The sequence below is a fragment of the Saccostrea echinata genome, unplaced genomic scaffold (assembly GCF_033153115.1).
Source record: "Saccostrea echinata isolate AGI-Se365-2 ecotype Australia unplaced genomic scaffold, CSIRO_AGI_Sech_v1 ptg000007l, whole genome shotgun sequence".
Classification (NCBI taxonomy): Eukaryota; Metazoa; Mollusca; class Bivalvia; order Ostreida; family Ostreidae; genus Saccostrea; species Saccostrea echinata.
Window position 1 is genome coordinate 363,164 of NW_026889756.1, and position 25,014 is coordinate 388,177.

The following is a 25,014-nucleotide window of genomic DNA, read 5'->3' on the forward strand; positions in this document are numbered from 1 at the left end:
CCAGATTTCAAAGCTACCTACCTCTAACAGGTACCAGATTTTAAAGTTACCTACCTCTAACAGGTACCAGATTTCAAAGCTACCTACCTCTAACAGGTACCAGATTTCAAAGCTACCTACCGCTAACAGGTACCAGATTTCAGAGCTACCTACCTCTAATAGGTACCAGATTTCAAAGCTACCTATCTCTAACAGGTACCAGATTTCAAAGCTACCTACCTCTAACAGGTACCAGATTTCAAAGCTACCTACCGCTAACAGGTACCAGATTTCAAAGCTACCTATCTCTAACAGGTACCAGATTTCAAAGCTAGTCAACAAATAGACTTGTCATAAACCAATCTCTGATGATTAGAAGTATTATTTTTTGTTCAAATGAAAGGCTACGCTATCTTTCAAGGGGAAATAATTCAGAAATAGTGGAAACATGGTTGGATTTCTCAAAAGCTATTGTGCCAAAAAAGTTAAAACTTATGTGTAAGGTTAGACAGTGTTGATTCGAGGTTATTTAAAGTTTGATAATTAGGGATAGGTTTGAAAACCAATACAGAATCAAATTTATACTATGAATTTGTACGATTTTTTTTTTTGCAAAATCTTGCTTAAAAGAGCAGCAGAACTATGATTAGACATATAATGTGCAAGCATCCTCAAGTAGTGCATATTCCACTTCTTCATAGCATTGCCCTCAGGAGTAGGTATGGGGCTGCAATAAGATCCAAAAGAAAAGGTTTCAATAAAGCTGTATTTTGGCCCATGGTTTTTTTGCCAAAAATGAAATTGGATTGTCCACAAGTTTACATATTTTCATTATTTTCAACATGTCTAATTTTGTGCTGTATATTTTTTGCGAGAAAAAGTTAGGATAATATTGGAATAACCGATGGAAGCATGTTACCCTCAACCACTTTAACACTGAGTATAAGGGAAAATGTTGGGGGGTTATGTTGTTTAACATTCTAGTACACCACGTGTTGCATTGAGAAACAAAACCATATTTTGATAATTGATTACTTATATGTACAGGAATATTATACAGGAATATGGTTGTGGTTCGCAATGCAACACGCACTAATATACATGTACTAATGACTGCTAATTTTGCAATTTGTTGAGTTGTGGTTAAATCATTTAAATATTTAAAGTGATTGATACATATCCATAACATGGTCCAATTAATCAAACAGATTAATTATACCCCCGCTACAAATGCATGGGGGGTAAACTGTTTCACCCTTATGTATCTGTCTGTCTGTCAGTCTACCTAGCTGTGTGTCTGTCCGTAACAAATTTTCGTCGCAGTTTTCTCGGCAACTACTCATAATAGATGTTTGATACTTTTAGCACACTCTTTGTTTAGGCATGTCATACGGTGGGATTCATTTTTATATGAATCTAATGTCAACTTCCTGTGCGTCTGTCTGTACCAAATTTCCGCTGCAGTTTTCTCAGCAAATAGTCATTGCAGATGCTTGAAATTTAAGCACAATCTTTGTTTAGGCATGTCATGTAGTGGGATTCGAAAGCCTGTCAGAGCGGGGTATTACTAGTAAGCATTGGCTTACAGACTTCTTGTTATGCGTTATGATGTCAAACGTGGAAGAGAAATTTATCATTTTTATCATAACATGCCTGTGTCTGTCTGTGAGAAAAACCACAACTTTGACATTAGAGACGGTAGGTGCCATATGTAAAGATCAAACTCAGACTTATTGTTTCACAGTAAACAAAATAATTGTTTAATGAAAATCCAGTTTCATGATTTGGGTACGTGCATCACAGATTTAACGTACGTCTTTTTTCTGTAACGAAAACCAAATGCAATCAGTAGCCGGCTCTTTTCAACTTAATGTGAATTTGAATTTTATAAAAAAGATGTTGTTTATGATGTAGTTTTTACCTCGATCAGTCTAAAAGCTATTGCTCATATGACCAGTGGTCTTATCAATGCTTGAGTCAGTTGTATTTTTGAAAAAAGAATTGCTGAAAGCCCCTACCATAAGCTGTTTATCTCTCCCTGGTGGTGAATTCGCAAGAAAGAAATATTTTCTGTACATTTCACACCTGGATATTGAAGATAAATGTGCAATCCAACGCGTATCTTGAGTGTTGCAAAGACTTTTGTGATCTGCGACTGGAGGAGCACCTCAGATGTCAGGGGAGATTTTCTGAATGGTCGTCCCTGGGACGTTGGTTTTGCAAATAAATTATGAAATATAACAGAGGAAACATTACTAGACATTACTAATCAAATTAATTTAAAATTCATTATAGGCCAAAAAATAATCTTATGGAAACCTGTCCTTTTACACGAGAATAGAACTGAAAAATCTTCAATATTCTCAAAAGCAACAGGAGTAACATAATCGGCATTACTGCGCATTTATCATCACCCCTTTGTGTAGGATGGGGGGAAGAGAGGGGAATAACATTTTCATGGGAATATACAGAAAATTTGTACAAAAAAGCGTAATTGGAAGAATAGCAAGAAGGACTTATATCTTATTTATATGCCAACAATCCATTACCTTGTAAATTAAAGATTTTATTAGATCATTGGGTCCCCTGAGTCATCATTTGTTTTATGTCCGTTACCTTCTGTCTTGCATCGGTCAAAAATTTAAACATTCTCATGCTGCTTCTTCTCATGAATGGCTGAATGAATTGCAATTTTAGCATAGAACATCTAGGGCAAATGAAAACAAAACTTTAATAATACATGGTTTGTTCTCCCTGGGGCTTAAGAGGTGGGGTCAAAACAATAAAAAGGAATACAATCTTTAAAATCTTACTCTTGAACATCAAACAGTCAAACTGTTGGTATAATTATATCAAGCAATAAGATCAAGGCCGTAACTAGGCTCAAATTTTAGTGAGGTAATGGTTCGGGTAGGGGGGACACCCGATTCCTAAGCGGGTCCAGGGTAGTGTCCTGACCGGGAGGGGGGGGGGGTCCAAACCAGGATTTTAGCAAATTAAAGACTTTAATCTTCGAAAGTTTTCAGATGCATTGAATTCTTTTTGTTACATTCCTCTTAAACTATAATGAAGCACCTGATGTACAGGAATTGAAACAAAAATTGAAAGTATTAATTTAGTACAAAGACAAACATTATTACAGTTCAAAGTAAGCTTATTCACTTCTCAGAAAACTCTAAAGTCTTAGTGAGGCATTTGGCTCACTGGCCTAAATGGTACATTAGTTACGGCCTTGAGATCTCTTAGACTAGTAAAACTGTGAAAATCACGTCCCTAGGATCAGGGGTTCTGTCTACTCCTGGGTCTATATAATACATACTAAGTGCTTAGTTATGATGAGCAAGGGTACCTCTTCCTAAATTGTGATATATATGGCCTCTGGATCAGGGCTTCCGGTATTTGGGTTAGGCTCTATTGATTATTTGTTGGTTCAGTTGATTATTTAAAGTGACTCTATTGATTATACATGTATAGTGAACCTATAGTAAATCTCCTTCTCTGCTCCTGTGCATCTAGGGTCAAACAAAGTACAAAGTTGTGATGAGTAACGGTGTTTTGTGAAGATTTGTGAAATTCTTGGCCACTGGGTCAAGCTTTATATTGCTAGACAGGACTGTGATGGTCAGGGACGTAGCATCGTTTTTAAAAGTGGGGGGGGGGGAGCCAAAGAAAAAAAAAACTTTTCTGAAAAAATTTGACAAGCAAAAAAAAAAAAAGGAATTTAAATTGACAAAACTCTAAAATCCTATGGGGGGGGGGGGGATAAGGTTCTTTCCGTACCAATTTTTATTCATACCAATACTACATTACCCTTAATTGACTTTACTACAACAAAAAGGGCGGGGGGCAACCAGCCTTTCCATAAAAATTTCAATAGTTATGCTGGGAAAAAAGTGGGGGACCAGGCCCCCTCTGTCCCTCCTTTTTGCTACGTGCCTGGTGACGGCACAAATTGTCATTCTGTACATATTGTCGTCAGCGACAATATGTACCTACCCTCACTTGACGTATTATCGACCATCGGTACATACCGGTTTTGATGCGACAATATTTACCGAGCCTTTTTTCATCCTGCATAATAGACGACAAAATGTACAGTCGAGCATCGGCACATTTTGTCGTCGGCGACAATATGTACTAGTTGTGAACATTTGCACATTTTGTGGCCGATGTATTGTGTTGAGGAATATTTACTTAGCTTTTAGAGAGAGAGAGATTAACAAACACACACAGACAGAAGGATAGACTAAATGTACGCAAGTTAAAAAAGTTAATAATTTTCATAACTCGCAATACAGTAGGGAGAAAATGTTTTGTTCAGAAAAATTGTGTCCAGGATTGATGTACATTATGTACATCACTATATGTCAAGATACCGTAATTCTTGAGATATTAGATATCTGATAAACAGCCTATTCTTTTTTTCTTGTTATATATACTTGGAAATTGAAATAAAGTGTAAGTTCATTAGTAATGTTTATCCGGAAATTATTTTTTGCGTTATTCTTATATAGATGTTCTGAAGTTATTGGTGTTTGGAGTCGACACCTTTTATACATCAGTGAGGCGAAAGTGATGAAAGTTCTTTTTTGACAGAAAGCGGTATTTGATTGAAGTTTCGGAGAGAGAGAGAGATTCCTGGTCTTTTTTGATGAATTTATATAATATCATGTTATTTGCACTCGTCACATTAGTACAAGTAGTTTGTGTCGCCGGCGACAATATTAACTGGACGACAATATGTACCTTGACAATCGCACTGCATAAAATAGGCTTTGACAGATATTCTTGTGTGATTTAGACAACAATTACATTAAAAAGAAACTACAAAACACTCTTACAGGTAGGTAGCTTCATAATCTGCTACCTGTTAAAGGTAATGAGCTTCATAATCTGGTACCTCTTACAGGTAAGTAGCTTCATAATCTGCTACCTGTTAAAGTTAAAGAGCTTCATAATATGGTACCTCTTACAGGTAGGTAGCTTCATAATCTGCTACCTGTTAAAGGTAATGAGCTTCATAATATGGTACCTCTTACAGGTAGGTAGCTTCATAATTTGCTACCTGTTGAAGGTAATGAGCTTCATAATATGGTACCTCTTACAGGTAGGTAGCTTCATAATCTGCTACCTGTTAAAGGTAATGAGCTTCATAATTTGGTACCTCTTACAGGTAGGTAGCTTCATAATCTGCTACCTGTTAAAGGTAATGAGCTTCATAATATGGTACCTCTTACAGGTAGGTATAGCTTCATAATCTGCTTCCTGTTAAAGTTAAAGAGCTTCATTATATGATACCTCTTACAAGTAGGTAGCTTCATAATCTAATATTAGAGATAGATTCATTATCTGGTACATAATAAAGATTAGTGGCAGTAGTAATAAAAGATAGTTTTGCAATCTGGTACTTGTAAGAGATAGGTTGTCCTGTAATCTGGTACCTGTTAAAGGTAGGTTGTCCTGTAATCTGGTACCTGTTAGAGATAGGTTGTCCTGTAATCTGGTACCTGTTAGAGGTAGATTGTCCTGTAATCTGGTACGTGTTAGAGATAGGTTGTCCTGTAATCTGGTACGTGTTAGAGATAGGTTGTCCTGTAATCTGGTACCTGTTAGAGGTAGGTAGCTTTGTAATCTGGTACCTGTTAGAGGTAGGTTGCTTTGAAATCTGGTACCTGTTAGAGGTAGGTAGCTTTGAAATCTGGTACCTGTTAGAGGTAGGTAGCTTTAATATCTGGTACCTATTAGAGGTAGGTAGCTTTGAAATCTGGTACCTGTTAGAGGTAGGTAGCTTTTAAATCTGGTACCTGTTAGAGGTCGGTAGCTTTAAAATCTTTGAAATCTGGTATATGTAAGGGGTAGGTAGCTTTAAAATCTTTGAAATCTGGTACCTGTTAGAGGTAGGTAGCTTTGAAATCTGGTACCTGTTAGAGGTAGGTAACTATGAACACTGATACCTGTTAGAGGTAGGAAGTATCATAACTTGATATCTGTACATGCTACAGTTACAAGCTACGTAATGTAGTACCTGTTAGAGGTGGCCAGTTTCATTTTCTGGGGGTCGTAACATAAAGGGTACTTAAGTCTAACACCATGCTTAATGTACAGTGTTTAACTTAATACCGTAACTAAAAGCGTGCTAAGACTTGACAATCTTAACAAAACTTAGGCGGTCGGTAGAGTTGACTTTAGTATGTCTTAACTTTTATACACATATTTAGAACTATTAAATGTTGACTCTCGGCGTTAAAAAAACATTCCTCTATTCATATTATGCATGAAAGAAAATAAACATAACTATTAAATACTGGTTTATGAATTTTAGCTTTTTCATCGGGGGGGGGGGGGGGGGATACATATAGATTCCGAATTTTATTTTTGGGATAGTTTTGAAAAAATAGTTGGACCTATGTTATTAAAAAAACAGAAAATTTTTCGGTGAATTAGAATATGATGACTAGAAAGCTAACAAAGAGTGTCTGAAAATTAGATTCAATGTAGAACACAGCAAGCACAAATTGAGGCAGGGGTTCACTACCGTCAGACAGAGAGAGAGAGAGAGAGAGAGAGAGAGAGAGAGAGAGATGGAGATATATATATATATATATATATATATAGAGAGAGAGAGAGAGAGAGAGAGAGAGAGAACTGTTAATAACTTGGAGACATTCAAAAACAAAAACACTTCCTTTCGACCCTTGATTAAATTGTAAATAAGTATGTAATAAAAGGTCTATGTAGAGTCTTTGCATACCGGCATTTGCTGATACATGGAGGGGGATTCAAAATTCCCTAATTTTTTGTTCTTTAATTTATGAGTTTCAATTTCAAAAAGAAAGACGTTCAGTTATCGTGCGATGTCTGCGAAAATGACAAAGCGAGTGAACATTTGTCAAAAGAAAAGAATAATAACAAAAGGTAACTGAAAACATCGCAGTCTCGAGTGATAAACAGAAGGTGTGTATTTACAAAAATAAATAAATAAATAAAAATAAATATGTACATAAAATAATATAAATATATATAAATAATTAAATAATTTAAAAAATAAACATAATCATACATTGGGGGAGGGGAGGGGAGAGAGAGAGAGAGCTCCGTAAGACATCTTTCTTTTCAATTGAATATGATATAATATTTGATAGAATAATGTTGCCAATGTTTATAAAATTGTGACGATACCCCCCCCCCCCCACCCTCCACCCCCAAGTTCGAATGCACTATATGCTCCCAAATCAACAATTAGAGGACTTTAATTGTCTATCTCCCTTTCTTTTTCTTAATTATCACGTTTTACATATTAAATAAACATTAACTTTCTAGAGAACGATTGATGTGGAACTTTTTAATAAGGGTATAAATTCATGGTTATCACCGTTGTAATGCGAGATAACTCGTACGCACTTATGGAGAGATAACTCCTGCTAGCAACCCTGCAAGCGGTACCAGATAGCCTCGACCCTGAATAATACACATATTTCACTCCGTATAATTACACAAAAAAGCAAACAAAAATAAATAAAAAATAAGAACTGTGACAGCACATTGGCGTTTTATTGAACGCTCAATTTGCATTACTTATTTGAGTATGTCCCGAAACATTCCGAATACGAACTTTCAATATTGAACACCCCATTGTAAACAAAAAAAGTCGTTTGGTCATTTGCCCAACGGCAATATTTATTAAGAGTAGTGACAGCTAGGTAAGATGTGTCAATTTTCACACAAAATTGAAATTAATAATTAATAATTTAGTACCTATTACCCTAAAAAAATCATACCGCTTACCAGTACGGTCAATGGAATTACCTACAGGAAATATGCTGATATTGCACTGTTTTAATCTGAATACCGATGCTGATAAATTCTCATTAATTTTGATTTATATAATTGAAATAATTAATAAAAATCAATGGTAAATACTTTAGCTATATAGTAAAGGAGTCATAGATCTTAATTTGGTGAACATTGGCACTCTGGATTATGATTTATTACTATGATGTACGAAATAATGGAATTGATATCTCTTTAGAAGTGTGAAATTTTGTAAAATAGCAAAAACGTACAAGCTTTCTTTGTTAAATGGCTAGAGAGAAAGGTGGCGAAAGGGAAAAAATAGTCATCAGATTCTCGAGTTTTGCGCAAAAATGCCTAAACAATATAATTTTTACGAAATGCATAACTTTTTTCCTCAGAAAGGCTCCAGATTTATAAAGCAATACATTAAGCATATTATGCGTACTTACAAGAGAAATTCTCCGTCTTACTAAAAGTATATTTATTTAGCTAATTATACTACATACACATAGTTTGAATACTTGCTCTTTTGAAATTACAGATGTCCCAAGGAAGAGAATTATCCATACTAGGCAAAGTGAATAATACACAAGGTACCGGACAGAATTTTAATGCAAGTACATTACAGAACAGAGAAGACGATCAAAATGCAGTAAACGTCAGTTATGTCAACATTTCAATAGGACTGGGAGAAAAACACGTTGAAAACAAGACCTTTTCCGATTTTAAGTTCAAGAGTTTTTCTGAGTTACATACAGTTTTGGTTTTATTCCCATTTCTAGTTGTGTTCACTGCAATTTCTTTGCTATTTTGTTGTGTACGTGATGATAAAAAAATATGGAGACAATTAAGATCATGGAGGACGAGGAGAAAATCACCAAGGGAAAATGAACAAGTGAATGACTTGCATGAAGAAAATACTATTATGATGGATCCTACTCCAGAGAATGGTTGAATTCTTCCAATGAACTGAAGATTTTACAAAATACTTGTATATATTTAAATATGTAACAAAGTTCTATCTGTAATGAGAAATATCGAAGAATTTACCTGTAAGAAACAATCTGTTTAAACATATAAAACAATACCCTTATTGAAATATTTAACCTTATAAATGTCCGAAATGAAATTAAAGTTATGTACATACCTGCCACGTGTTCAATTTAATCCTTCATCTCATTTATCCAAATGCATTCCTTTCCAACTTACCCTTTTACATGTTGTTGATAAAAAGTATTTTAAATCTAACACATTGTCATTAAATGAATTTTTTTAAATCCCAAAATTTAAAAAAAAAAAGTAAAATAAAAAGATTCGAATTTATTTTTTAATTAATCTTTTGCTATATATAAATGTTTAAGGAAATTTAGCAACACTTATTTTTTTAAAGTTTATTCAATTTAAAGAGTATGTAAAAAGTAAAATGTTCAGAAAATTTTCTGAAAAAACAATGGTAATAAACTTTAAAATGAACTGTCAAAGAATAAATAAAAATCTTTTTCATATCTTCAATATATATAAGGGGGATGTAAGGTTTTTTCTGACTAAAATCTTAATTTAGTACGTTTCGTAATATGGCCTAATAATACGTATTCTTCGTACGCATGCACTATCAGTTTCGTTTGGTACTATATTTACACCTACACAATCTCTATTGAAAGATAAAATTTAAGATAAAAAATATTTTAGATTTCTATATTTGGACACGGTGGAAATTTTCGTTTCAAAATTAAATACCTTGTCCATTAAGGTGTACCTATTTAAAGCATTGCTATTTAAACAAAAATATAAAATGTAAAATAAATTGTAAAGTATAATACGTTGCGGAGTTACATTCTACATATCAAAATGTAATAATCTATTGTTGGTCAAACTTCATTGATAAAGTAAAATCTTTTTAGTAAGTTTGTCATTACAGTGATTACTAAATTTGAAACTGAATAATTATTCTATGTTGATCTTGCGGCAAAATGTAAGAAAGTTAACTCTCATAGTTTGCAGTCTATGGCACGTTTTAGAAATAAAGTGGAATTATCAATGTTCGTTGGGGACCAATGTTCGTGGATTTCGTGGGTCACCCTAATACACGAATTTATATTCCCAGGAACAATTACTTTGTCAACATATTTATTTGTTGAATCATATATTTACAAGTTTCCCATGAATTTATGTACCCTCGAACCGACAAAATTTTGCTTACCCACGAACATACCCCCATCCCCCCGAATCAAAATGATTCCGTAGTCGATCATTACATTTATTGTTTCTTTTTTGCATTGATCTCTATGCTAAGAGTATCAGTATTATTCCTGCTACTTGGCATCAATATGATTGAGAATTTGGGAAATTTAGTTGATTTTTTATAAACATATATTTATTTTCAATTACCAGTAGCAATAGTTAATAGTTACTTTCATTCATATATAGACTCGATATATCCTAGTGAGCTTGAAATAAAAGATACCGCGGATTCTGATACATCTGTTTCATATTTAGTTATTTTACTTAAAAAAAAGACGTTAATGGTTACCTAACAACAAAGCTTTACGACAAACGTGATGGCTTCAACTTCTTAATCGTCAACTTCCCTTACTTATGTAGCAGTATACCCTTATCACCTGCATATTGGGTCTGTGTCTTTCCGTTGATTCGATACGCAAGAGCATGTTCTATGTATGAACAATTTCTAAAAGGAGGCAAGCTATTGACAAACAAGTTGAAGAAACAAGGATATCAACGGTCTCGTTTGAAGTCATCTTTTCGCAAGTTTTACGGTCGATACAATGGCCTTGTCAGCACATACAACCTATCATTGATTCAAATGCTTACTGACGTTTTTCATACTAATTGTTAGGCCATTATTTATACACTGACCTGTCTAAAGATTTCTCAGTTATTACCAGATCATGACAAGGAGCACATGGCGGGTGTGACTGGTCGGCAGGGGATGCTCACTCCTCCATGGCACCTGATCCCACCTCTAAATTTGAGGTCCGTGTCTGCTCTGCTTCACATTTGTATCGTTTCATTGGACTTTCAAGATTGAATACTGTTCATTATTTTTATATTTCATCTCATTATACCACCAATCTAATTAAAATTAGATCCTTGATCCGCTACGATCTCGTTGGAGCGGATCAAAGATCTAATTTTAATTAGATTGTTATACCACCAACCTTTCTATGTAAATCAAAATATATATTTTGTTAGGACCAACAGATGCAGCCGCTGCAACATTCAGCAATGGTGAAGAAAACTGTCTAGACTTAATGACTTTGTCTATGGGTTTTTAATATACGTTCGTTTGGATTGTGTTTAACACGACAACTATTTAGCGTTAATATGGACAAGTGCAAGTTTGTTATTCTCGTTGATTTACTATGTTTTGTACTCATATCTATTGAATATAGGCGTAAAATTTTTGACCCAAAACATTAATACAAATGTGTACTTACATTTTAGTTTGTTACATTAATATTTTACCGATGACGTTTACACAGTAAAATGTTATTAGTAATTCAAAAAGTACTTTTTTATTGTACAATATAAAATATTCATTACCGTCATTAATATATGAAACCATCCGATCATTTTAGAGGCAACACTTTTTATAATTAATAACCATGAAAACATTTCCCAGATCGAAACATTGATGTTACAACTTTTGAAAATTAAAATATCAATTCAAAATGTCAGCAACATAATCTAAAATTACAACCACTAAGAAAAAAGTTGCCCGTCTCGCATATTTGTACAGTGTGCGTATGCCCGTTTCTGAAACTATCTATGTGTAATATAGTTTGTTATGTTTAAGAACTTTTAGGAAATATGGTTCTGTGTTTTTTGTAGCATAAATGCTATCTCAATGCTTTCACAGCAGTGATTACGACAATGCATAACTATACAATAAACATGCAATTGATATGATTAAAAATAAAACGATGAAAAAAAAGAACTTGAAATGTAAAAAATAATGTATCAGCGAAGCAATAATATTTCTTCGTTTTATATTAAAAATAATAGGGAAAATGCCACATTTTTTCTCGTATCAATACCCAACAATTTACCCTGTGGAATTATTCACACTTATTTTTTGTATTAAATTTTGCGAAAGTTGTTTAATAAAATCTATATAAAGTTAATTTCTAATCTTCTATATATAATGAATCGCGCAACACTAAAGCAACCAAATTGAATAAGTTTTAGAAAAATTCAGCTGGAACCTTCACATCTGTTTCACCACTTGTGTCTCTGCATCTGTTCTCAGGAAAACAAGAACTTGTTCCTTCATCTTCGTGCTCACCAGGCCTCTTCACCGAAGTAGTCTGTAAACGTTCATCTAAAAAAAACATACATACAACTTTTTCGTATTTTCGCATATAGCAAAAAACTTTGGATTTATAGTCTCCATCCAGAAACATTTAATTTATTAGAGGATTATCTCAATGATTATTAGATTAAACTTAGGAAGACACTTTACTGCAAAATTATTATAAGCTATGTCAAAAAAAAAATTTCACTAAGCTATGTCTTGTAGTCTAGGTATTGTCTTATACATGTACATGTAACAAGTCAAATTATTGGATGATGCCTGTTACATGCAAAAGTTTATAACAAGATATGGTTAACATCATGAATTTAATATTCAAATACATATCATAATGAATGTTAAGTTCAGACTCTGTTACTATTACTTAATTTAGACTTTCAAATCAAACCTCTGAGTTCGGAGACGAACTTTGCTAGGGAGGTCTGACCACTCAGTTCTAGAGCCTCGCAGAAAGAATCAAAGCCATTTTCCTTCGTGATTAAAACTTCAATCAGTCTCTCTACTCGCTGCCTGCAGGACTTTGGCGACTCTATGTATAAAGCTTGGGCTGAACTTATGGTCTCTTTTTCAAGAAACAAAGGAAGAAGAATTATAACATCCTTCATATTTTTGTAGATGTGGTCCATGTTTTCTTCCAGTAGTTTTTTATGCAAGTCATTCATAGGCCGACCTAAAACATTGTCACATAGTAAATAAAAAGATACATCTAACAATGATATCATTTACAACAACCATTTTTGCATGATAAAATGGATAATAATTTGTACACAAAAAAACATGGCGGAAATTTTTTTTCAGTTTCGTTATCATATTGGTATGTCTATCATTCAAGAGTTATAAAAGTTAAATAAAAACCACTTACTTTCAATATTAATTCCAATCCTCATAAGTGCCTCTACCATGTGACTGACGCTACAAGATTCTGACTGGTCTGTGGAATATTGTCTACACATCTGCCAGAACATCTCTGAAGGACCGGAAGTGACGTAGCTTTGTACGTCATCTAACTGAGAGCAGGTTAGTCCTAACTCACGGCCCAGAGAGGGAATTTCTTCGTAACCTAGGAAAGAAATCATAATTGATTGTAAATGAAGTATCCTAATGGAGTTTTGAAATAAATGGACATTAACAAACCACAAGTTAATTTGATTTTTAATTGATTTAAATTTAATTTCATGATTTAATAAATCAATATCATTTCGGATCTAACACACGAGAGTACATTTATGATGCAAATAAACATTTCAGTAACTTCTTGATAAAACTGTCCCTATAAAAACTTATTTAGAGTGGTAAAGAAATTTTATTATGTAAAAAGTAGAGAAAAAATGCTGACCTATCAGACCTTGGTACCGCCGACAGAAGGCTGCGACTTCGGATGGTACTCTCCTGATCCCGACCCCCGGGGAGGTTCTGTTAGGTCTAACCCTGTTGTCATCTCGAGCCAACACTTTATACAAACAATCAATCATTTTAGCATCTGTTATACTCTCGCTCTCGGAAATTTTCCTGTCATTACTCTGTTGAAGGGCTTTTCGTAGAGTTTTTACCTCTGCCATCAACTATCGAATAAAATAGAGAATGAAGCAAAGTTACTTCCATCGAAAATTTCTTTTTGAGTATTATTTTTATTATTCAACTCGTGCAATTATATCAAAACTTTTCACACATGTATTTGTAGTATTGTTTTTCTACTGTATAAGATAAGTTGTATATTCGAAATTTTGAAGCAAATTGGCGTGCTAAGTAGTTGACAGGGTGTTATTATATTGGAAAAATTGCATTTGAAAATTGATATTTTTTTTGATATTTAAATGATCTCTTTTTAGCATCTAAATATGACAAAAGGACTACTTATAGAAAACAATATTCCGATTTTCAAAATGATGTGGTAAAGCATATTGTCTTCTGCTTCAAACATTGTGAAGAACGTGTTAAGTAAGAAATGTTTCAGAAAAGGATATCGTGTTTAAGTACTTTTAGATTTAAAAGCAACCATTTTGTAGACTGGATGGATTCCTAGAGAAAGAATCTCTGATTTGACTTAAACAAAATTCTTACTCGTTCATTTTCCTTTTGATATTCTACACACTGCAAGGCAATTTCAGAGACGTATGAATAAGGGCATTCATTTTTGTTGGAAAGTTTGTCTTGCATTTCTCTGACTTTTTCCTCAAGTCTAAGGTTAGCATCCTCCAAGTCCTCACATTCTTGCATTCGGATGTGGATGACCTCATTGTTTCTTTTTCTCAGCCAAGCATTTTCACGCATGTAGCTGTTTACAGTTTTTGTGTGAGATTCCATCAATTCAAACAGAGCCCTTCCCTCTATATTCCACAGGAATTCTTTGATCATGTTGATTTCATAACAAGGTTTTCGGTATTCTATTTTTCATTAAAAAATATAAATGTGAGAAAAAACTTTAATATTAGCGCTACAAAGATGTATGTGTTTCATTTAATAATTAAAAATTTCTTTTATTTGAAGTACATTGTATTTTAACATATGATAATGATCGCCAAACTACAGATGGAGATGAATTGCTTCAATTAAAACGAGAAAGAGATAAGTACCATGAAAACAGCATATAACACTTGCCATGAATTTTCTTTTGAAGACATTTTAAAAGCATCTTTGTCCAATCCTCAGAAGGCTGATTCATTCCCGGCAATCTGTCAAGATTTCTGAATAACGACGGAATTTGTACATCATCGAGAGTCACTATTAGTATCTGCCTATTAAAGTCCATGGCTAATGCTATTTCATACTGACAGTATTGGCAGTCCTCATTTATAGAATTTTGGGAGGCAAAAGCCAGAAGCAAGCTTCGTTTTGGAATGGCACGTCTAGCTGTTTCTATTCGAAGTTCAACATCACCATCACGTTGTCTGAAAAAGCAGTCATGACCAGCTCTTTCCAGCACAGAAAGAAGCTGGCGAACAAAGTTGCAATCAGCGTCACTGTCACCACAGGATATGTAGATACCACTACATTCCTCCCTAGGGAACCGCAGTATCTTCTTTTTTATATATTCAGTCATGATAATTAAGGATTAGTTTCATGCATACGTGTAGGAAATTGAAAAAAAAGGTAATTTAGTATCATCCAATTTTCTAGTACGGATTCAAAACCTGCAAGGAAAAACGTTAACAATGAAAAAGAAACAAAACAACTGTAAATCAACAAAAAGAAAAAATAGAAAATACACCGTGTTGGAATGATAAGAAATAGTCTGAGGATGATAAAGTATATTGAAAACATACTTTTAAAATCGAAGCAGCTTTTTATTTTTGCCAGAAAATATAGCTTCTTATTGAATATACTCATTGAGTTAAAACAATCCCTTCATTTTTTTTCTTATTTCTTCATGTTGTTACGAGTCACGTTATATATACCGTAGTTAAAATGTAACAATACTTTCTTAGTTCATAAAATGCAATCTCTAAGAACTCATATAAGACTTAGTATTTCTGAATGACAACCAACAACGAAGCATGAATTTCAAACCATTTTTTCCACATATGTTATATTAATTTATTTACATAGCAAGTTCCCTCACAGTTTGTAGCATTTGCATTCGACTAAAATATCAATTTCTTTAGTTAACAAAGTAGGAGAGAGAGGTTTTTACCACCTTATCTATTCTTTTATAATCCTTGCATTGTGTGCCATCACTTCCTTCCAATTATTTGTGATACCTGAAATGATATTCCACTTTCCTGAAGGTGTGGATATCTGAAATGATATTCCTCTTTCCTGTAGGTGTGGATATCTGAAATGATATTCCACTTTCCTGAAGGTGTTGATATCTGGAATGATATTCCTCTTTTCTGTAGGTGTTGATATGTAAAATGATATTCCACTTTCCTGTAGTTGTTGATATCTGAAAATTCCACTTTCCTGCTGAAGATGGGATCTAGAATGAAATTCCTCTTCCTTGTTGGTGTTGATATCTTCTTGAGGATGTAATCTGCTGTATCGTTTATAGGCCTACAAGACTGTAGTATAGAGTTATTTGTTTTGATTTTCAGCGGCTGGAAAACGTCAATATTTATCTTGAAATGAATAGCTGTACCGACTATAACAAAATGATTGTTATATTTCAGTTAAGAAAGAAATATATTTATACCCCTTTTAAAAATTAACTACCATCTCAAATATATCGTGCATGCATGTCAAAACATAATTCAACGGACGTTGGAACAGTTTTAAAAAAAACCTACAAGTTAAAATATCAAGAAAATAACCATTTCTTACCTCAATCGTTCACTTCAACTGTTTGGACAATTTGTCCATTTAAATTTTAACATGGGAATTCCCTAAATTCTTCCACACATTATTTTTAAATTACTTTATGCTCTGATAATCATGTACACGGGTATATTTCTGTCACGTTTACATTCTTGGCCTTTAAATTAAAGCCTTAGTTTTGGACTGTCACTTCATTACAGAACTAACCATAAACTATCTAAAATGTAAGGTAACTCTATTTCAACCACCTTCACCTAGTACTGGTCGATGCAGTGTATAAAAATGGAAAGTCAAATTTTATGTTACCATATTTTTTTTTTTCAAATAGATCCTTTTGTTTTCCAAATAAAATTTCGAATATCTACTCAAGACACACCTTTCCATATAATATAATTATAAGTATTGTAGCTCTGCTGTCTTTTTTTCAAATAAGATTGTTAGAGAATTGTTAACTACATACATGTATCTCTTGAGAATACTAGTATTCAAGCGATCCGTCACATTGTGGTCTAACACCTTAACAAAGGGGCGGGGCGGGGGTTAGGGGGAAATAGATTTCTACGAAGCACTGTTTGTTACAGCTGTATAAGATGGGATCCTGTTTTATGGGAAATATTACATTTGAAAAAAAATATTTCCTTATAATTGAAAAAAAAAAATCACGATTTTAAACAATATGTTAAAATAGTTTTAATTGTAGAACTGCAATGTATAAGGTATTTATTTTTCTTTATATTGCAATGTAAATATTTGATCCCATATTTTGTCTCAACTACCCCTGAAAGCCACGTTTGAACAAATACAAACCATGTTCTTGATGTTTTTGAAAAGTATCATGTTCTTGATTTATGATATGGCCAAGAATGAAGTGTTATCCTCATTTCAGATAAAAATATTTACAACTTTTTACGCTGTCGGTTTAACGTTGACACCATTTACACATAAACACACATTTCAAGGTGAATAGTCCATTATAATTTTTTATATACTTATAGAGGGTGGGAATTGTAGATTTTAAAAAAAGTTTCACATGTTAATGGATATTTATGGGCCGCTATAAAGTAATTTACAATGTAATATAGTTCCATTGTTTCGTAAACTGCAACTTCTAGATATTTCTTTAGTTTTCGTGAATGCTAGCCACAGATCGTTAAAAATATATGTTACGTGAATATAATTAAAACCGTTTTTCAAAAAAATAAAACACAGTTTTGTTTATATTGTACATATTTTGTTTATGCATCTGTCATATCGAGCAAAATACTATCAATTATTTAGATAATTAAAGATGCAGTAAATTAAAGAGGCGTTTCTATAGTCGTACATTTTCTTAAGCGTCACGTCGTTCCAAAAACCATTAATAGCATGCTCTTTTCCAGCAGCGACATGAAGGTAGTGTTTGTATTTTCTTGATAAATACAATTGTTTACAAAAAATTGTATTTTTTAAACAATTTTCATGAAAAAAAAATTTGGTTCTTTGTTTTTCGTCTGCTGCAGAAATTCAAAAAATGTTCTCGGGATGAATTATTTCTGAAATTCATGTTTAGCTGTTTTGACCAGAACAAAGATCCTGTACCTGACATATTTATATTACATATAGTGAAAAAGGTGAAGATAACGAACAGAGAAGGACCTCAATAAAAAGGTTAAAAGCAACACAGATCTGTAAACAGGCCATAAAACACGGATCTCCGGAAAATGCAGAGGTGGTATCGGGTGCCAAGGAGGAGTAAAATCTGTTCATGAGTCACGCCCGCTGTTAGCTCTTTGTATTGATCAGGTAGACGGAATATTCCGAGGGCAAGTTTAGAATACAAACAAAGGCCTAATATTTTATGAGTAAAAATATGTGAGTCAAAATATGGTACAATGATATATATTTGCTAACAAGGTCATTTTAACGACCATAGAATAAACGTAATACTGACTTTAAATGAGGTTGTTGAAATCCCTATAACATCAGCTTACATGTATCTGTTAGTAGCCTGTCACGGTTTAAAAATTGATCGTACTGGGAGAACGCTCTTGGGTATCGAATAAGTTGAGAAAGACAATATGTGTATGCAGGTGATAGCGGATTATTACAAAGGAATAATAAGGATAGTCGACGATGGAAAAGCTAAAGTCATATGCACCTCGTTTGTCATACAGTTTAGTCATTAGTTGGCCCTTATTGTCTATAGTCAGTAAAACATCCAAATATGAAATAGATACGACAGGTTACTCTTTTTTCTTTAGCTCAGTGGGATATATCGAGTCGACAAACGAATGGAAGTAACTATTGTTATTTAATAAAAGATCGTCGATATATCTGAATATCTAAATAAAAGAAAACGACAAATCAAAACATTGATAATGTAAAATTTTCTTACCTGAGTTTAATCGTTCTTTTCAAAATTAAGGACATGAATTTTACTGAGAGGAAATTTTGATATGGGAATTCCCTTAATTCTTCCTAACATTTTTGACATTAAAGTATCGATTCCTTCCATGCTCTAATAATCATAATTTATGATAATTACACGAGTATATCCATGGCATGTTTATACGTTCGCATCAAAGTCACGACTTTTGTCATGTATAGTATTGTGCTCAACGTGTTGCTCTTAGAATTTTTTTTTCAAAACTGACCTGCCTTGTATACTTATAACAGGAAAATATATTTTTCTTAAAACGTTTTCGTTCAGTTACGCAAAATCTTGTCATCCAGAAAAATAAAAGTTTTTTTTTCCTCTTTGCGTGATTTAAATATTCTGAAGTATGTGTAAAGGTGCTGGAGTTTCAGATTGAGAACATTTATATTTAATGGGGGTAACGGATAATTTTTTGTAACTGGTTAATCTGATGATGATCTTTTCCTTCCGAGTAAACGGTAAATCGAAGAGATAATTGTTTTTAATATTCAAATTAAATTCTCCCAAAGTTTGCTAAGAAAAAAGATAACCATGATAATCAGAATTCTTTTTTTTTTTTTAGTCAAATGCTGACTGACGTTTTTCATACTAATTGTTAGGCCATTATTTACACACTGAATTGTCGACGGATTTTTCCGTTATTTCCCGATCATGACAAGGAGCACACGGCGAGTGTGATCGGTCGGCAGGGGATGCTCACTCCTACATGGCACCTGATCCCACCTCTGATGTTTGGAGGTCCGTGTTTGCTCTGCTCCTATTTTGTATTGTTAAGTTTGAGCTTGAATACTGTTCGTTATCTCCATATATTTCATTCGTCTTTTTATCAAAGTAGATTAAATAGCTACATGTACTAACTTAACATGGACGTTTACTTAAAATGGGAATTTTGCGCGAAAATCAGGTCACCAAAAAAAAAGGAGTTCTAGCTTCTACACGCTAATTGTCCTCGAAAGCTGTTTTTTTTTTTGTTTGTTTTTGTTTTTGTTTTTTTTTTGTTTGTTTGTTTGTTTTTTGTTTTGTTTTGTTTTTAATCATCGGATATAAAAAAAAGTTTAGATTTCTTTACTCTTGGATGTAATTTTTTGCTGGCACCGGGCTCCAGCTGTCAATTGTTGTTGTTGCATTTCAAAGTTTTGCATTTGTTTATTGTTCATCTGTGCATCAAAATTGGTACCGTATATGATTTACTTTATACGAGAAAATACCATTTACAACATTGCTGAGTAGATGATTAGTTGTTGTATTGGAATAGAAACAGTTAGATTCTTCTATACAGGGGTATGGTCTACTATGACTAAAGTACGATTACTTGTCTTCACAGTTATTTTAAATTGAATTATTTAATTGGTCGATTGCACCATTTTAGTTATGTACAAAATACATATACTGCAAAAAATATCGACTAACAGATTATGAAAATTGTAACCGGTTACAATCTTTCCGAACGATTAGTCAGTAAATCGTTTTTCCGTTGTAATTCCTAATATTTACTATTAGGAGACCAGATCTACCAATCTGTTGAAATCCCCCTGGACACTAGATAATTCTGCACAAATAGACAGTAATGATAAATTAACAACCAAATTATGATACTAGTAATTGAGATGACTATTACCTTTCTTCTGGAAATGTTCCTTATTCATGTAAGAATGCCATCTGGTGTTTATATCTCCTCAACGACAGATAAAAAAAAATATGTTTCGCAAACGCAAAATTTTTAAAGTGAAGCAAACTAGTGACAAATAAGTTAATGTTACTAGAAAATAAACAATTTCTCAAAGACAAAACATCAAAACTGTACCAATGATCTTGGTTGCAAATGCATCCTGCCGTGGGGTCGAATGTTGACTGAAATTTTTCATACGATACTGATCAAGAAAAAATGCCCATGACAGGTGTAACCGGTCGACAGGGGATGCTCACATCTGATGGAACCTGATCGCACCTCTAATTTTTCCGGGAATCTGTATTTGCCAATCTCTCAATTTTGCTCTGCATTTAAGGTTCATTGATACTCTGATAAGAGAGATAACTCTTAATGAGATAAATATCTATTATTCCTTTATGAATTTGTCAAGTTGAAGTGTCTTTTTTGTCCAATTTTCCCCCGCAAGCTATGCAATAAGTTTGTATTTTACTTAACAAATGCATTTCTTTCGGAAAATCATAAGAGTTAAAGAAACATTTTATATGAGTGAGCAGAGGGTTTATGAACCTTAATTTAGAGCTTGTCCTTGTTCCGTATTTTTACATTTTTTATGCTTATCATATAAGACGATCAAAATGTACATGTATGTTTTATCATATTTCAACATACATGTATGTCAAATATAGGACCTCTAGGTCACATGTTTTCCATTACTTTCAAAACATCTAAAATAAGCTGAAATATTCAGTTAGGAAAGTTATAATTAACACATTTATGAGGATATGCTCAATATTTTTGTGTTTTATGTTGTTCGTTTTTATATTACACGTACATGTCCACGCTAAAAACATATTTTAATGAAATATGGAGAAAACGAACAGTATTCAAGCTCAAAGTCCATTAAAACAATACAAATCGGGAGCACAGCAAACACGAACCTCCAAAAACATCAGAGTTGGGATCAGGTGTCATGTAGGAGTAAGCATCCCCTGCCGACCGATCACATACGCCGTGTACTCCTTATTATGATCGGGAAATAACAGAAAAATCCATCGACAATTCAATGTGTAAATAATGGCCTAACAATTAGTATGAAAAACGTCAGTCAGCATTTGACTTATAGATTGTATTTGCTGACAATGTCATCGTACCTATATGTATCGACCACAGAACTTACGAAATGATGACTTTTAACTAAACCGCTGACATTTTTCTTTCATCAACTTTTTTGTCAACCCTACCTCGTTTTAGAAATTGGTCATACGTAGAGCATGCTCTTTTGTATTGAATTAACTAAGAGATATAAACCCCATATGCAGGTGATAAAGGTACATTGCTGCATAAGTAAGGGAAGTTGACGATTGAAAAGTTAAGTCATCATAAAGTTATCATAAAGCTTTCTTGTTAGATTGCCATTTAACATGTTTAACGTCTTTTTCAAGTAAAATATCCAAATATGAAACAGATGCGTCAGACTCTGTGGTATCATTTATTTCAAGCTCACCGGGATATATCGTATCGACATAAGAATGGAAATAACCATTGTTAATTGACAATATGTCTAAATGCCGAGTTGAAGGCCACAGCAAGTGTTTTCTTCTTTTCACTTATAATCCGTGGGGAATGGTTGTATATAAAGTTGAAAAGTCGTGAGTTTTTATGCTGTTGGTTTTGGTAAAATTATGTGATTTCAAATGTTCTAAAAGTTCCTTGGAATTTTTTAAGTAATCCACATCTGATTTACACCACTTCGCAAATATATTGTTGCACAGTACACCCGAAGTTTCTCTTCACTGCTGTTAATATTTTAGTGAGGCGTAAAGAAAGAGGCTTGGTAAAACATTTACTGGAACCCGCTATGTATCTTTGTGAGGATTTTTATGAAGTTTCGGAATCCAATACAGATATGGTAATTCATATTCATTTTGGTTGTTGGGAATATCAAAATTATTCAAAACTGACATATGATTTTGAAGAATTTCCTCCCTAGAAAGGGAGTTATGAGTATAAGTTGGATTACCACCTGTAGAATTAAATCCCAATTCCTCTAAAATACAACTTAAATAATGAGCCATACAAATAAAGACAATGTTGTTACCTGCTTTGTCAGCAGGGACCAGTACATACCGTGTAATCTAATTCTTTTTTCACTTCTGAATTATTGAACACAGAAGGATAGTTGGTTTTCATTTTGCCCCTCATCGCTTAATGCGAGATTTTAACATACTTCTGATAATTTTAATCCATTCTGAGGTGTTAAGGTCTTCTTTTTCATGTTTGTATACTTATGTATCATCTCCACAATCTACCAAAATCTCACAAAAATTGAAATTATTTGCCTATGAAATAGCATACACACACCTAAGAGGGCAAAAAGGATCATTTTCTCATACTATAACAAATTTTCGATATGAGTGGGTCTTCGCTCCATTTTTTTTTTTTTTTTTGGAAATTTTATCCTCAAAATTTGCGTAAAATACACATTTTTTTTGGTTAACAAAAACATGGATCAAAGTCCCACTATACCTTAACAAGAGGCCCATGGGCCACATCGCTCACCTGAGCACACTGGATAGGCAAAAGCACAAATCAGTTCAGTATTGAAAAGATTACGGGGGGGGGGGGGGCTTGAATTTTAAACTACCTGATGATGCTTCCATGTCAAAATAACAAATGGCTTTGTTGTACTTGAGAAGATTTTTAAAAAATTTTCCGATATATTTCTTTGTAAAAATTTGATCCCCCCTCGTGGCTCCTCCCTATCCCAGGGGTCATCATTTGAACAAACTGGAATCTACACTACCTGAAGATGCTTCCATATCAATATGACTAAACACAGTTTTTCTGTTTTTGAGAAGAAATATTTTTTCTATGTGTTCTTATGTAAAACTTTCTATCCTCCATTGTGGCCCCACCCTACCCTCGGGGGTCATCATTTGAACAAAATTGAATTTACACTACCTGAGGATGCTTCCATATCAAAATGACTAATCATGGCTTTGCAGTTCTTCATCAGAAGAAATCTTCCTATACATGTATATTTCTATGTCAGACTTTGATCCTCCATTGTGGCTCCACCCAACCCCAGGGGGTCAACATTTGAACAAACTTGAATCTACACTACCTGAGGATACTTCCACATAAATATGATCAATCAGGCCTTTGCTGTTCTTGAGAAGAATATTTTTAAAGATTTTTCTTATATATTTCTATGTAAAACTTTGATCCTCCTTTGGGGTCCCACCCTACCCCCAGGGGTCATGATTTGGACAAACTTGAATCTACACTACCTGAGGATGCTTCCATATCAATATGACCAATTAGGGCTTTGCTGTTATTGAGAAGAAGATTTTTAAAGATTTTTCCTGTATATTTCTATGTAAAACTTTGATCCTCCATTGTGTCCCCGCCCTACCCCCGGGGGTCATGATTTGAAAAAAACTTGAATCTACACTACCTGAGGATGCTTCCATATAAATATGACCAATTATGGCTTTGCTGTTATTGAGAAGATTTTTAAGATTTTTCCTACATATTTCTATGTAAAACTTTGATCCTCCTTTGTGGCCCCGCCCTACCCCTGGGGGTCATGATTTGAACAAATTTGAATCTACACTACCTGAGGATGCTTCCACATGAGTTTCATCTTCCCTGGCTTTGTGGTTCTTGAGAAGAAGATTTTTAAAAGATGCTATTAATTTTTCACTAATTCGTTATTATCTCCCCTTGAAAAAGGGTGTGGCCCTTCATTTGAACAAACTTGAATCCCCTTCATCCAAGGATACTTTGTGGCAAGTTTGGTTAAAATTGGCCCAGTGGTTCTTGAGAAGAAGTCGAAAATGTGAAAAGTTAACAGACAGACGGACGGACAGACGGACTATAGACAAAATGTGATCAGAAAAGCTCACTTGAGCCTTCGGCTCAGGTGAGCTAAAAATACACTTTTATGACACATGTGCATCTTATAAGTCCATTAAGTCAAGGGTCTTATTACAAACATGATTTAAATGCCACTATTCATCAGGAGTGGAGTAGCGTAGTGGTTAGCATGTTAGTTTCAAAGGAAAATGATACTCAGGATTTTTTTTGCTAGGGTTCGAATCCCACATTATTTTTTAAAAGCAGAATAATTTTTGCTGGGAACATTTTCCTCAGAAAAGGTGCTTGTTTATCCTAATTTCATAATTTCAATAGAAAACTTTATTCTGTTTACTAAATTCGCGAATTGAATGATTTTTACATATGTGAAGCTATAGGCATTCTGCATGCCTTGTTCACCCCTCTCCTTCATAGATTTTATCATCTTTAGGGGAAAAAAAGATATTCTAAACGCTCTTAATAATCTGAAATGACCTTTTAACTTGCAAGACATAGAATTCTACCAATTTTTTTTTTATGGATATAAACCAAGTAATTTTAAATCAATTGAACAAGGGGAAAAAAAGAACACCATTTTTAAGGGAGGCAACTCTTAATGCCTCTGAAGTCTAAAATTTTTATTACTTCTAGAAAGAACATCACATATACAAGTTAATATTCATAATAAACACATGGACCTGGCAAATAAAATAAAAAATTGAAAATGTCAGATAC

General features: G+C 33.6%; 1 pseudogene; it reads right to left on the reverse strand.

Moving 5' to 3' along the window:
* Positions 1-11,951: 11,951 nt before the first annotated feature.
* Positions 11,952-15,149, reverse strand: LOC133180808 (uncharacterized; annotated as a pseudogene).
* Positions 15,150-25,014: the final 9,865 nt, after the last annotated feature.